This window comes from Cervus canadensis, chromosome 13 (genome assembly GCF_019320065.1).
Source record: "Cervus canadensis isolate Bull #8, Minnesota chromosome 13, ASM1932006v1, whole genome shotgun sequence".
In the NCBI taxonomy this organism is placed as follows: Eukaryota; Metazoa; Chordata; class Mammalia; order Artiodactyla; family Cervidae; genus Cervus; species Cervus canadensis.
The window spans coordinates 35,583,809-35,598,513 of record NC_057398.1 but is presented as its reverse complement, the minus strand read 5'-3'; the positions used below and the strand labels follow the sequence as shown (position 1 = coordinate 35,598,513).

At 48.0% G+C, this 14,705-nt stretch overlaps 1 pseudogene; it reads left to right on the top strand.

The window, feature by feature from the left end:
• The first annotated feature begins 11,290 nt into the window (after positions 1-11,290).
• LOC122451742 lies at positions 11,291-12,342 on the top strand (annotated as a pseudogene).
• Positions 12,343-14,705: the final 2,363 nt, after the last annotated feature.

The following is a 14,705-nucleotide window of genomic DNA, read 5'->3' as shown; positions in this document are numbered from 1 at the left end:
TCATTTAAAAAAATAATAATAATTAATTTTATTTTGGACTGCATCAGGTCTTAGTTGAGGGATGTGGGATCTTAGTTCCCAGGTGAGGGATTGGATCCAGGGAAGCCTTACATTGATCTTTTTAATCATGAATCAGATCATGTCACTCTTCTGCTCGAAACCTCCCAAGGCCCCCATTTCACTGAGGTGAAAAAGCTGAAGTTTGTTCTGTTACCGAGTCTAAGCCTGTACTGCTCGCCTGACAGGCCAATAATTGAGACATGAGTTGTTGGGGCAAGGAATCACTTTATTCAGAAAGCAAGCAAACTGAGAAGATGGTGAACTCACGCTGCCAAGAACCATCTTCCCCGAGTTAGAATTCTGGCTCTTTTTATACTAAAAGGGGAGGGAGCAAACTTAAACACAATCTGCTTCCACTCAGACTCCGGAGGGGACATGTTCATTTCTGCACATCACCCTGCAGTCAGCATCACTGACTCAATGGACGTGAACCTGAGCAAACTCTGGGAGATGGTGAAGGGCAGGGGAGCCTGGCATGCTGCAGTCCATGGAGTCACAAAGAGTCGGACACGACTTGGTTACTGAACAACAGCAACAAGGCTGCAGCCATTGACCGATGGACCTGGTCAGGATGTTTCCTGTGAGCTAACAAAGGTGTTTTAGCTTAATGCTCATTACCTGGGAAGTAGGGTTCCCAGAGCTGGGCTATTATGTATAATTTAAGCTTATGGGCACCATCCATGCAGTGATTAACTTCTAGCCACTTTACCCAGGGAAGGATGATTGAGCTGTGTGTCAGCAAAGAGGAGTCTGCAATGCCAGACTGCAGCCCCACTTAACTTTTTTATTGTGGTAAAATACACATAATAAGTTTTCCAGGTGGCCCTAGTGCTAAAGCATCCACCTGCCAATGCAGGAGACTCGGGTTTGATCCTTGGGTCTGGAAGAAAATGGAAAATGGCAACCCACTCCAGTATTCTGAAAAATCTCATGGACAGAGGAGCCTGGCGGGCTATAGCCCATGAAGTTACAAAGAGTCAGACATGACTGACTGAGCATGCATGCATGCAAAATACATATAACATGAATGTTGCCATTTAAAATCATTTTAGAGTATATACCTCAGTGGCATTAAAGGCATTCACCATGCCGGGCAACCACCATTATTGTTTAGTTCCAGAAGTTTTTCATCACCCCCAAAAGAGACCCCACACCAATTAAGCAGCTGCTTTCAGTTCTTTCTTCACTCCAGCACCTGGAAATTACTTGTCTGCTTTCTGCCTCTATAGATATACTTATTCTGGACATTTCTTTTTTTAATTAAAAATTTTTTTAAAAAGTTTTTGACTGTGCTGTGAGGCTTTCAGGATCTTTGTTCCCCAACCAGGCATTGAACCCACACCCCCTGCAGTGGAAGTCCTAACCACTGGACTGCCAGGGAAGTCCCTCTGGACATTTCATATAAATGGCCTGTGTGTGTGTGCTCAGTCATGTCTGACTTGACATGCAGGATAATATTTTGAAATACATGGCATACAAAGCTTGCATGATATCCCTAACAAAGAGCTAACTTCCTTGAGGAATTAGGCTATCAACCAGATTATGACATCTGATGAAAGAAAAGTAATTTCAACCATAAAATTAAGCAATCTGACATGATAGACAATGGAAGGCTTGACTTGACATTCCACATGGATCAGAACACAAGGGCATATAAATGGAATCATAGACTGTGTTGCCCTTTGTGTCCAATTTCCTTCTCTGAGCATGTCTTCAGGGTTCACCGGAGTTGTGCTGAAACTTGATTCTTCTTTACGGCTGAGCGACATTCCATTGCATGGCTGTGCTTCCCTGTGTTCAGTCATCTGTCTATGGACACCTGGGTGGTTTCCACTTTTTGTGAACAGTGCTGCTATGAACATTCGTGTACAAGTTCCTGTTTGACGTGTTTAAAAGAGTAAACAGTAAGTCTTACCTGGAAGAACAAAACACCAATTGCCCAAGAACAGGAAAGATCTGTGACCCAAATCTGGAGTTTTCCCTCATTCTCATCTCAGTAAGGACCAATGGTGTGATGCAGTTCTTGGGGAAACCAATGAATGAATACAGTCATCAGAGCATCTTGTGCTGTTTGGACCACAGACCAGATACACGTTGGCTGTTTACTATTAGAGGTAGCAGTGATTGGACAATAAGGTCCCCCTTACCAAAAGTACCAGCCTCTTCATGTCCTGGGATGATCAGTCATGAGCATTGACAGATTATGAGTTCCACCATCAAGGTTCAGATCCTTGGGTTCAAATCCCAGTTCTGTTACTTCCTGGGGTTTCCCAGGTGGTGATAGTGGTAAAGAACATGTCTGCCAATGCAGGAGACATGAAAGATGTGGGCTGTATCCCTGGGTAGGGAAGATGCCCTGGAGGAGGACAGAGCAACCCACTCCAGTATTCCTGCCTGAAGAATCCCATGAACCCCTCCCACGGAGCAGCCTGGCAGGCAACAGTCCATAGGGTTGAAAAGAGTCAGACACGATGGAAACAACTTAGCATGCATGCTACTTCCTGACTGTATGGTCAGGTTTGTCACTTAACCTGTCCAACCCTACTGTCCACTCCTTATAATGAAAACCTCGTGGGTGGTTGTTTCAGGGGGAATAAGATAATGTGGCTGAGCCCTCCAGCAGTATCTGCTATGTGGAAGATGCTCCACAGACATTTAAAAATAAATGTTTCTTCATTTGACTGAGCTGGGTCTTAGTTGCTGCACTCGGGATCTTTGCTCTTCAATCTTCACTGTGACATGGGGACTCTTTAGCTGTTATTGTTCAGTCCCTCAGTCATGTCTGTGACCCCATGGACTGCAGCACGCCAGACTTCCCTGTCCTTCACCATCTCCTAGACTTTGCTCAAACTCATGTCTTTCGAGTTGGTGATGCCATCCAACCATCTCATCCTCTGTCGCCCCCTTCTCCTTCTGCCTTCAACGTTTCCCAACATCAAGGTCTTTTCCAATGAGTCAACTCTTCGCATCAGGTGGCCAAAGTACTGGAGCTTCAGCTTCAACATCAGTCCTTCCAGTGAATATTCAGGACTGATTTCCTTTAGGATTGACTGGTTGGATCTCCTTGCAGTCCAAGGGATGCTCAAGAGTCTTCTCCAATACCACAGTTCAAAAGCATCAAAGCTCAGCCTTCTTCACAGTCCAACTCTCACATCCATACATGACTACTGGGAAAACCATAGCTTTGACTCTACAGATCTTTGTTGGTAAAGTAAGGTCCCTGCTTTTTAATACGCTGTCTAGGTTAGTCATAGCTTTTCTTCCAAGGAGCAAGCATCTTTTAATTTTATGGCTTTAGTTGTGGCATGTGTACTCTTAGTTGAGTAATATGGAATCTACTTCCCTGACTGAGGATTGAACCTGAACTTCCTGCATTGGGAGTGTGGAGTCTTAGCCACTGGACCACCAGGGAAGTTCCTCTCCATGGGCATTTGCAGAGACCTGGGATTCTGGAATGACCAGGGGAGGTGGTCAGGATGGCCCCAGGGCTCCAGGATTACCTGCTAAGTCACATGGCTTTGCTTCTCAGGTTGAATGTGCCTTAGGCAGAAACATCACGACACAAAGCAGTTTCCTCTTACAGCCTGATAAAGAGGATCCAGGGAGGGCAGAAAAGCAGGCCAGGAGCGGGAAGAAAACTCACGCTCAGATAGAACATGTGATTCCATGAGTATCTCAAATATGCTCGATCCAGCCAAGATCGTGTCTGCAATCAGGCCGATGAGAAGTCCTTGCACAAAAATAGCACCCTTGGAGATAAGAGGATGTTTCTCACCAGGAGAATTTTCTTTTGGGTCTTCACATAGTTCACCAGTGACTCTGGAGGGAATTTTGAGGAATAAAGGCAATAAAAGTGATGAAGAGGTTGGAGGGCCTGATTATGAGCGAAGATGAAACGACAGCTTGGCCGTAGCATGGGTTTCGGGGAGTTGCGGCCTCCATCTGGCAGATGCGGCGGGTCCCAGATGGAAGAAGAGGTTGGAGGAGTCTGGGAGGGTGTAAGTAGGAGTAATGGTGTGATATTATGAAAAGAAAGTGATAGGCTGTGGATAAGATGGTTTCTGGGCAAAGAGCCTGTTTAGGAAACTAATAGCCTCCCAAGGGTGGTGGACATGCCTCATGGCTCGTTAAGGCAAACATTTGACAAGATCAAAGTCTTAGAAGCTGCTCTGTTGGGAGTGACCACCTCCTCCCCAACTTAGATGCTTCATCTCCACGCCCCTTGTCTCTTTCGGAAGTTTGGAAGTGCCATGTGGGTTTGCAACCCAGGTCTTCAGGGTGGTAGATGGAGTTCTGGCCTGTGAACACAGTCTCAGAGGAGAGCTTAGCAAGGAGGAGCAGATAGATGAGCTGGCCGGAGAGCATCTTTATCCACCCAGGGAGCAGAGGATGGAGGGTGCTCTTGGAATGCTGGGGTAAACAACACATGTGCTTCTGGCCTCTGGTCTGAGCCAAGCAGATATTGGGACGGTTCTACTTGGGCCAGTTTCTTTGATTTCTATGGTTCCTCTGCCCACTGGGTTGTGATGCCTCAACATTTCTGGTTGACAAGGCAGTTTCATGTATATTACCTCCTTTATCTTTGTTACCATTTGAAGCTGACCTTTAGAGTGGCAGAAGTATTTGCATCATCTTGTCTGTTCCTCTGATTTGCTGGTGAGAATATTGAGGCCCCCAAAGAGCAAGTGACTTGATCTGAGGCAGCTGGTGCTTCCAGACCTCGCGTGTGGAATGCTGGAACCACACGTGTGAGTCCATGCCCATGACACATATGAGAACAGCAGTTTGGTGAACTCCAGAAGGTTGCCTCTGGGAAGAGAAATGGGTGGCTGGGGGTGGACAGGGGTTGGAGAGAGACTTACTGTATTTGCCCATGTACATTTAAGATTTTTAAAAATATATTTATTTACTTTTCTGATCCAGAAGTTGCCCCTTTCTTTCTTTTTTATTTATTTGGCTGTGCTGGGTCTTAGTTGCAGCATGTACATCTAGTTCCCTGACCAGGGATTGAACCTGGGTCCCCTGAGTTGGGAGCATGGAGTCTTAGCCACTGGATTACCAGGGAAGTCCCAGAAGTTGCCCCTTTCTGAGAGCAGAGACCATTTGGAATGTGATCCACTCCTGCGCCTAGAATTCCGCCTGCTCCTTTTTCCAGGAGCCAGTTAGCTCTCATGAGGGAGGCAGCAACCTCTGAGCTGGTGATGTGGCCACAGGGGCCCCAGGAAAGTTCCCTTTGGCTGGTGTTCACGTTGTGGTCAGTGGTCTGAGTGGAAGGGGCAGCACCGGTCCTGGAGCCACCATCCCCTCTCACTGGTAGAACTAGAGGCTCTTTACCCAGTATTGGGTTTCCTCGTGCTGCTTTTCTTTCAGGAACAAACTGTTCATTCAAAGGCAGGTGTAAAAACCTTGTTTTGTGGGTCAGGAAGGCCCCCTCTCGCTGCTCCATTGGAGGGACCCATTTGGCTCCTGGAGTCACTGTTGATGGCTGGTGGACAGAGACGAAGCTGTCCAGCCTGGGAGCCCCACAGCCCTGCACACAGCCCTTGGATTGGCTGACCTCTGACCTCTGAGTCAGCTTGTTGGCAGATGAGCTGGCTAAGGGTAAGACCACAGCCAGACTGCTGGGATACAAACGTCACCCTGCTGCTTAGCAGCTGTGTGACTTTGGGCAACTTACTCAACCTCTCTGTGCACTGTGCCCCAGCTTCCATAGCATGTGGTAATAATAATGCCAACTCTACCAAGCTCTTATGAGAATGAAATGCTTTGGTAGTTGCTCTTAGGACAATGCCTGGCACAGAAGGTTCTGTAAGTTCTTGTCACATAAACTGAAGCAAAGAGGGTGATCCTCAGCGGGACTCTGGCTCTCTCTCAGGTTCCAGGGTACACTGTGCTCTTCTGACGCTTAGCAATTTTCTGGGTTTTTTTTGCAGCGCTGCCTGTCTTTGTGGGATCTTAGTTCCTGGACCAGGGACTGAACCCAGGCCCTTGCAGTGAAAGCGCCAAGTCCTAACCACTGGACTGCCAGGGACTTCTCTGGCACTTAGCTATTTTTTCAGAAAAGATTTGTCAATTTTATTGATTCTTTTGCGGGGGGTGGGGAATCAGTTTCTTGCATTGAATTTCTCTACTGTTTTCCTATTTTCAATGTAATTGAGTTCTGCTATTTATTAGTTCCTTGTTTATTTACTTATTTGGCTGCACTGGTCTAAGTTGCAGCATTTGGGTTCATCAGTCTTCCTTGCAGCATGTGGAATCTTTAGTTGTGGCATGTCAGATCTAGTTTCCTGACCAAGGACCAAAACCAGACCCCTTGCATTGGGAGTCTGGAGTCTTACCCAATGAACCACCAGGAAATACCCTGGTGCTTGGCTATTTTTAACTTATATTATTGTTATTGGATCCAGGGTGGACATTGCTTTAAATATCTGGGCCCCACACACTACCTAGCACAGCATCTGGTTCATAGCAGCTCTGGATGAGCATTAATGAATGAATAAGTAAATGAAACATCCCCCTTCTTCCACATTAATAGACTGTTCCTGGAACAATGAATCCCTAAGAAGCAACATTTGACTTGTCTGCTGCGGCATGTGGGTCTGGTTGGGAACTTGTAGGGTCACTGTATGATCTCAGGAGAGGCTCATGAGCCATGCAGGTGCTTCAAATCTAGGCAGGTGAGCGGCTTGGCTTCTCAGAGTGACACGGAGCAGGACCTTATGGTCCAGTCCCCTCCGCCCTCTGCCTGTCTTTTGACTGTGGACAAACTTTAGTCAAAGAATAAGTTTAATCAGAGAAGTAAGAAACACAGAAACAAAGGAAAATAGTCAAAGGAGACCAAATAATGATAATGTAGTCATTAAGCATAGTCAAGGAACTTTAGTTCCTTCTCAAGGACTATAGATAATATTCTGAGCCATATCCTGTGAGCTGTCTTAGATACTGAAACCCCAGGTGGAGAAAACTACATGGTGAGCAGACTGCATCCAGGACACGAGCTGCCGCAATTCCGAGAACTGACTGCAAAGAAATGGGAACAAACTGACCCTGGAGCTGAAGATTAACTGTACCTAAAACAACTAAGATGACGTTGGTCAGAACAATGATGACCAACTTGAAGATGACTGTCAGAGCTGACTGTCCTGTTTCTGCATGTAGCACGCCCCCTACTTCTCTCTATAAAAGCTCTTGCCCCACTGGTTGCCAGTGTGGGATGGGGAGTCAGCCTTTGGATAGGTGTCCACCACCCTCCCCCAACAGTTGCTGACATCTGAAATAAAGCAAACTTTCCTTCCCACCAACCTGGCCTGTTTTTTGGCCTTTGAATGGTGAGGAGCCAGACCCCACACACTCTTTTGGTAACAAGAGGAGGAGGCTACCAGCCTTCCAGGCCCTAAGCTGCTGACCCCGGGAGAGAATTCAACAACAGGCTTTCCCCATACTGCCAGGAACAGTGAGGTCCATTCTTCCTGATTAAGTCCTAGGATGGGCCGGGTTATTAGAATGCTAGAGTCCTGGTGAGCAGTCAATCTGGGGAAATTAGACCAGCAGCTCCAGGAAGCCCGAAGTGTCCAGAGAGACGACTTTTGCTTCCTGACAGGTAACTGGAGGGACTAGAGAAGGAGAACCGTGGGAACAAACTAATGCTGCTTGTCATTAGGGTAAAGGCACATGTGCACCTTCATCCTTTGACTCAGGAGAAGTAGGGCTTCCCTGGTAGCTCAGATGGTAAAGAATCCACCTGCAAAGCAGGAGACCCTGGTTCAATTCTGGGGTCAGGAAGATCCCCTGGAGAAGGGATAGTCTACCCACTCCGGTATTCTTGGGCTTCCTTGGTGGCTCAGATGTTAAAGAATCTGCCTGCAATGCAAGAGACCTGGGTTCGATCCCTGGGTTGAGAAGATCCCCTGGCAGAGTGCATGGCTACCCACTCCAGTATTCTTGCTTGGAGAATCCCAATGGACAGAGGAGGCTGGCAGGCTACAGTCCATGGGGTCACAAAGAGTCGGACATGACTGAGCAACTAAGCATACACAGCACAATCAGTCCCTGGTTCCCAGGTCAGTCCCTCCCCATCTGTTCACATCTTACCTGGCATCCAGAGGGGTGATCCCTTCTGGGAAACCCAGAAACAAGGAAAGATACTCCTGGGAGGCTCCTGGCCCCATCACACCAATGTCAGCTCCCGAGCCCTTCTCTGCTCATGGAGACCTAGACACTGCGTCTGAGTGCATGAAGCCAGCTGACCAGAGGCAGGAGAAACCTGACATCACTGCCCTGGCTGCAAGTCAGAATCATCAGTCAGGAAGGGGGACAGCAGACGACCCCCTCTGGCAGCCTCCAGGCTCTCACATTTAAAGTCATGAATGTGGTCACTGTGAGAAGCATTAGACAGGCTTTGGGTGGCGTCCCATGCTGGGGGAGAGACCTTGGTGCTCCCCACATCAACAGTGGGAGTTGGAGGCCTTCCTTCGAGCAGGTCACATCTCTCCTAGTGCCCACTGCCCCTCCCCAACCATGAGTTGGGGTGGGTGGGGCTGCAGGGAGGGAAGGGCCCCAGAGTCCAATTTAAGTCAAAGCAAAGACCAATCACTGAAATATTAGATATTGCATCCTTGTATAGGACAGAATGCTTGTCTGGATGAAGGCCGCTGCATAAATTTAATCTCTGTATCTTTGGGGAAAATCTTGGGAAATAAACTCTCTTTTCAAGCGGTTCACTTCATTCATTCAACAGATATGTCTTGATGCCTCACCATGACCTGAGCACCGTACTGTCAGCAGGGAGCCAGGTGCATATTCGGCCTTGAGGATCCATGTTTGGGTGTGTGTGTGTGCGGAGATGAGACGTGGGCAGATAATTAACAATGTGCAGGCCAGTGCCGTGACTGAACCACCCGCAGAGTTGTGGGAAGCCTGAGGGACTTGGCTCTTTGCTGGAGGAGAGGTGGGGCACTGAATCAGGGAAGGCTTTTCAGAGGAGGTAATGCCTGAATTAAGTGATAAAGAATGAGTAAGCATTTGGGGGTCGGGTGGGGTGGGGGGTGATGAGAGCATTCTGGGCAGAGGAGGCAGCAGGAGCAGAGATCCTAAGGAAGGAAAACATGGTGTGTGTGTGTGTGTGTTTATGAGCTGTGTGGCTGGCATAGTAAACAAGAGAGGGGGGGCAGTGGTACAAGGGATGGAGGAGGAGGGAGATAGGGCTGGATCAGGGAGGCTGTATGCTCCTTGCTAAGGAGCTGTATTTTACTTTATTAGGGATGGGGGTATGCAAAGGCAGGTGAGTGAAATGCCACATGTATTGTTTGGGTCTCTTTTAGTCCCATATTACAGAAACCCAGTTCCAATCAGATTGAGCACAAAAGGACGTGGTGGCCTTTCAAAAGTGAAATGTCTTGGGGATAGTTCTGCCTTCAGGCAGAGCTGGATCCAGGTGCTCAGACAATGTGGATAAGAACCAGCCTCCCGCTGAAATCGAGTCTTATGGCTAATTTATAATTAAAATAATATCTGGGTTTCTGTTCTTTTTTTTAAATATAAAAAAATTATTTATTTATTTTGGCTGTGCTGGGTCTTCATTGCTGCCAGGGCTTTCTTCTAGTTGTGGTGAGCAGGGGCTACTTACTCTCTAGTTGCTATGTACAGGCTTCTCAGTGCAGTGGCTTCTCTTATTGTGGAGCACCAGCTCTAGGGCACCCAGGCTTCAGTAGTTGTGGCTCCTGGGATCTGGAGTACAGGTTTGGTTGTTGTGGCACATGGGCTTAGTTATTCCTCGGCGTGTGGAATCTTCCTGGATCAGAGATCAAATCGATGTCTCCTGTATGGGCAGGCGGATTCTTTACCACTGAGCCACCAGGGAAGCCCCAGGTTTCTGTTCTTGATCTTCCTACTCCTCTTTGTCCTAGCCCAAATTTGTTTGCAGAATTCGTTTGCCGAATCAATAAAAAGTAGTGAACGCCAGGTACTGTGAGCCACAGCTTTCCAATAAGCATCACAGTTGATGTGATGTTCTAGGTTATCTTCCAGGTCAAGATGACCTGTGCACATTATGTTGGTTTCACAGACCATGGGTTCAAAGACACATATACCACAGATGATTCAGAAGATTAACCCCAGCGCCTTTGTTCCCCTTGAGAAATCTCTAACTCAGAGACCAAGTTGGAGTGGATCTGAGACTTGTTTCCCATCCCCTTGCGTGGAGACCTGCAACAAAATCCTTGCTTTGTTGCAAACTCCCACTCTCAGAATTTGCCTTTCTTTGCATTGGGCACAAGAGCCCTTTGCTTAGACTCAGTGCTTTGTCTCTGTTTTCCTCCGGGTGGGTTTCTTTCCCAGATGGGCACTCCTTCCGTGGTGGCAAAGGTGGCTTCCAGTCACCCCAGCCTCCCATTTTGCTGATTCAGCAAGCCAAGCAGAGAGCACCTTGCTCCAGAAGCCCTGTGACTGCTCTCATTGGCTGGGATTGAGTCACAGCCCATCCCTGAGCCAATCAGGGTGACTGATTTGCCAGACTTGGATCATGTGCCTTCCTCTGCACACAGTGGGTAGGGCATTCAAGTGGATTGAAGGGAAGGGTAGTGTGGCTTCCCCAAAGTAAAATGTGGGTGCTCTGGTCAGCGTAAGGGGAAATGGTGCGCTGGGCAGCTAAAAACCACAGATGTCTAGTTCCATATTGTGTGACTCCATTTCTATGAAATGTCTAGAGGAGGTAAACCCAGAGACTGAAGGTAGATTGGTGGTTGCCAGGGGCTGGGTAGAGGGTGAACAGGAGTGATGATGGTTTAATAGGTAGGGGGTTTCCTTTTGGTGTGATAAAAATATTTTAGAACCAAATAGAGGTGGCGCTTGCATAACACCCTGAATGTACTACTAAATGCTATTGAGATGTTCACTTTACAGTGGTTAATTTATTATTATTATTATTTGGTCATGGATTACCCTGACTATGGATTGAACCTTGTGCCCCTGCAGTGAGAGTATAGAGTCTTAACCCCTGCACTGTCAGGGAAGTCCCAACAAAGGTTAATTTTATGGTATGTGAATCTGGTTGGATAGCATCACTGATTCAATAGACATGAACTTGGGCAAACTCCAGGAGATGGTGAGGCACAGGGAGGCCTCACGTGCTGCAGTCCATGGGGTCGAAAAGAGTTGGACACGACTTAGCAATGAACAACAACAACAAATGTGAATCCTACCTTGGTAAAAAATTAAAAAACAAAACAGAAAAATGGCACACCCATATTATGAGAATTCCTTTGAAGAGGTATTAGATAAAGGAAAAGTGATTCTTACATTGGTTCCAGTTAATGAAAGAATTGGAACCAGGTGTTTCTTCAACTTCAGAAATCAATGTGGATCTGCTGAGTACAAGTGATCAAGTTCATCCTCCTTAAACAAATGAACAGTTCAAAGCTTGGCCCAAATCTAGTTGCAGTAAACCAATTTCTTCTTGCCGACCGTGATGCCTCCAATTGATAAGGTGCGTCAGGACACTTTGCAGAACTGGTGCCAACAACTTAATTTGAGTACCAGTGGCCAGAAAATAGAGGTTTATCTGAGACTCCAGAAACATGCTTATTCTGAAAAAGATGAGTGAATTCCTGAGTCATCTCAGGAGGCCAGATTGCAGTCATGTTGAAGGAAACACATGACGGTGACCAAGAACGTAAGCTTTCGGAAAAGTAGGATGAGTGAGAGCAAGGAAGGAACTAATATGGTTGAAGTGATAACTTCAGCTCAGGAAGCCATGTTGGCAGCATGGTCAAGAATTGCTGAGGGACTTCCCTGATGGTCCAGTGGTTAAGACTCTGCACTTCCAGTGCAGGGGCCACCGGTTTACCCCTAGTTGGAGAACTAAGATCCCACATGCCCCACGGCCTGGCCAAAGTAAATACATAAAAAGATGTTAAAAAAAAAGAAAAAGAATTGCTGTAAGCCATTCAACCTTAGGCTGTGAATTCATGACCCCTTCCTATCTCTGTTCAGCCCATTCTGCCACAAGATTCAGGTGTTCAGTAGCGTGTGGTCTGTGGCAGACTGTTCCCAGCAGACATAGAAGGTTGGGTTCACCTGCAGGACAGGCCTGAATCCCTGACACTCCCAGGAGATGTTCTCTCTCTTCCTGCTACCCGCCTGCACTTTCCCATCCTCAGACCTAGAAGATAATATGGTATGCCCTGAATGTGCTAAAAGAAATAAGAAAATTATGAAAGATTAATTGCAATGGGGAAGAGGAAGAAACATGGCTTGGATACACAATCAATGCTTTTTTTTAATTAAAAATTATTAATTTATTTTTGGTTGTGCTGGGTCTTCATTGCTGCTCTAGGGCTTTCTCTAGTTACTGTGAGTGGAGCCACTCTTCTTTGTGGTGCACAGGCTTCTCATTTCGATGGCTTCTCCTGTTGAGGAGCGCAGGCTCTAGGTGCATGGGCCTCAGTAGCTGCAGCACGCGGGCTCAGTAGTTGTGGCGTTCAAGCTTAGTTGCTCTGCTGAACAGGGAATCTTCCCAGACCAGGGATCAAACCTATGTTCCCTGCATTGGCAGGCGGATTCTTATCCACTGCACAACCAAGGAAGTCCCATCACTGCTTTTAGATGGTTCATGTCAGGAATTCCCTGGTGGTTCAGTGGTTAGGCCTTGGTGCTTTCACTACTCGGCCAAAGGGGGAGGAGGGGGAAGGAATATAGACGGTCAATGATTAATACAAAATAAATGGTTATCAGAGGGGAATTGGGTGAGGGATGGGTGAGATGGGAGAAGGGGGGTAATTGTATGGTAATAGTGGTAACTAGATTATCATGGTCTACTATTTTGCAGTGTATACAAATAATGAATTACTCTGCTGTACATCTGTAACATAATGTTATATACCCATTTCACCTCAATTAAAAGAAGATCTGTTAGAAAAAAAGAAACCCAGAACACCATGTATATCAACTCCCCAGGCATCCTGGGACACCTCTTTATTTCACAGGGCCGCCTGGATGGCATGACTCTTCCTTCCTTCTCTCTTCAGTCTTAAACCTCAGAGGGTTGGGCCTTGCCGTGGAGTTGAAGCTGGAGGGGATTTTGGGTGTGGCCGCTGGCAGAGCCACTGCCCACCATCGCGGCCGTGGAGACCTGGATGCTTGGTCCAGAAGCTGAGCTCATGGCTTATCATGAGACCTGGTAGAGCGGGCTCCAGTGGGATGCCAAGGACGTCTTGTTCACTAGCTGTACCTGTTTTCCTCCCGGCTTTGGGTGGTGGACGGGAGCTGCTCTCCACACAGCTTAACGCTGCAGCTCCAGCTGGCCTGGAGGACTTGGAACGCCGGATTTCCATCATCGCTTGGCACTGAGCATGCGCAGATGACGTCACTGCGAAAGGGCGGGTCTCGGGGAAAAGCTATTGGCGCTTGGAATTGTAAAGGGGAAAGAGGGTTTGGCTCATTCTCTGGGCCTTTCCGGATCCTCTGTGCTAGGGTTTGGGCAGAGCCCAGAGCCGTCCTGGGGCTCTCCCAGAATGAGCTTGCATTTGCTTCTTCAAGAATGGGAGTTTGAATCCAAAAACTCCTCCTTGGGTTGCTGGGCACCAGCTGGCCGTGCCAGGGTGAGGCCCTCTGGTCCCCAGCAGGCCAGGCCCGCTGGACTCATCTGGCCTGGACTCTGGCTGAGCTGTGCTGCCTGCTCCTGCCTTGAGCTGGGGACACGGCTGAACTTAACCCCTGAGTCTGATCTCAGTGATGCTCCAGGGCTTCTCTGGACATGGCTCTGGACCGCAGTCCACTTCCCACACCCAGTCACCTGGGGTTCAGGGTCCTGTTTTCAAAGCTGACCCTGGTTCCCCTCCCCCATCAGCTGACTGGGTCAGAACCTCTGAGAGGGATTTTTCACAGACTTCTTTCGGGGATTCATATACCAACTGAAGTTAGAGGGTGTCTAGAGGATGGGACCATGTTTTGCTCCGGAAAGCTGAGGATTTCCTGCTTGTTTTCCCTCTTGCCTGGGCATGCAGGGTAGGAATTCTCCCAAATGTTGGGCTCTGGCAGAAACCTTAGAGTGGATCCCAGGACTGTGGGGCCTGGGTTTGAATCCTGACTTCACCACTTTCCAGCTGGGGATCTCTGGACTAACTACTAGCTTCCCTGCTCCCCCAGTTCCGTCATCTCTAAAAAAGGGTCTCCCTGGGAATTCCTTGGTGGTCCAGTGGTGGTGGTGATTGTGTCTGTGATTGTGACTCTTTGCGAACCCGTGGACAGTAGCCCACCACGTTCCTCTGTGCATGGGATTTCCTCACCAAGAATACTGGAGTGGGTTGCCATTTCCTTCTCCAGGCGATCTTCCTGACCCAGGGCTCAAACCCATGTCTCCTGCATTGGCAGGCAGATTCTTGATCACTGAGCCACCACTGGTTAGGACTTTGCATTCTCACTGCCAAGGGCCCAGGGTTCGATCCCTGGTCTGAACAACAACCATTATCACTGGGCTGTCTTTCACAAGAGGGAGCAGAAGGAGAACCCGATCATCTCTCAGCAGTCAGCCTGTGGCCCTGGAGAGGACTAATCTGCCAAGAAGAGCATCCCCAGTGAGTCCAGGGGGCACCCGCCCTGCTGATGTATTGCCTCACTCCACGCCCTCCTGGCTTCCGGAGGCTGGAGCC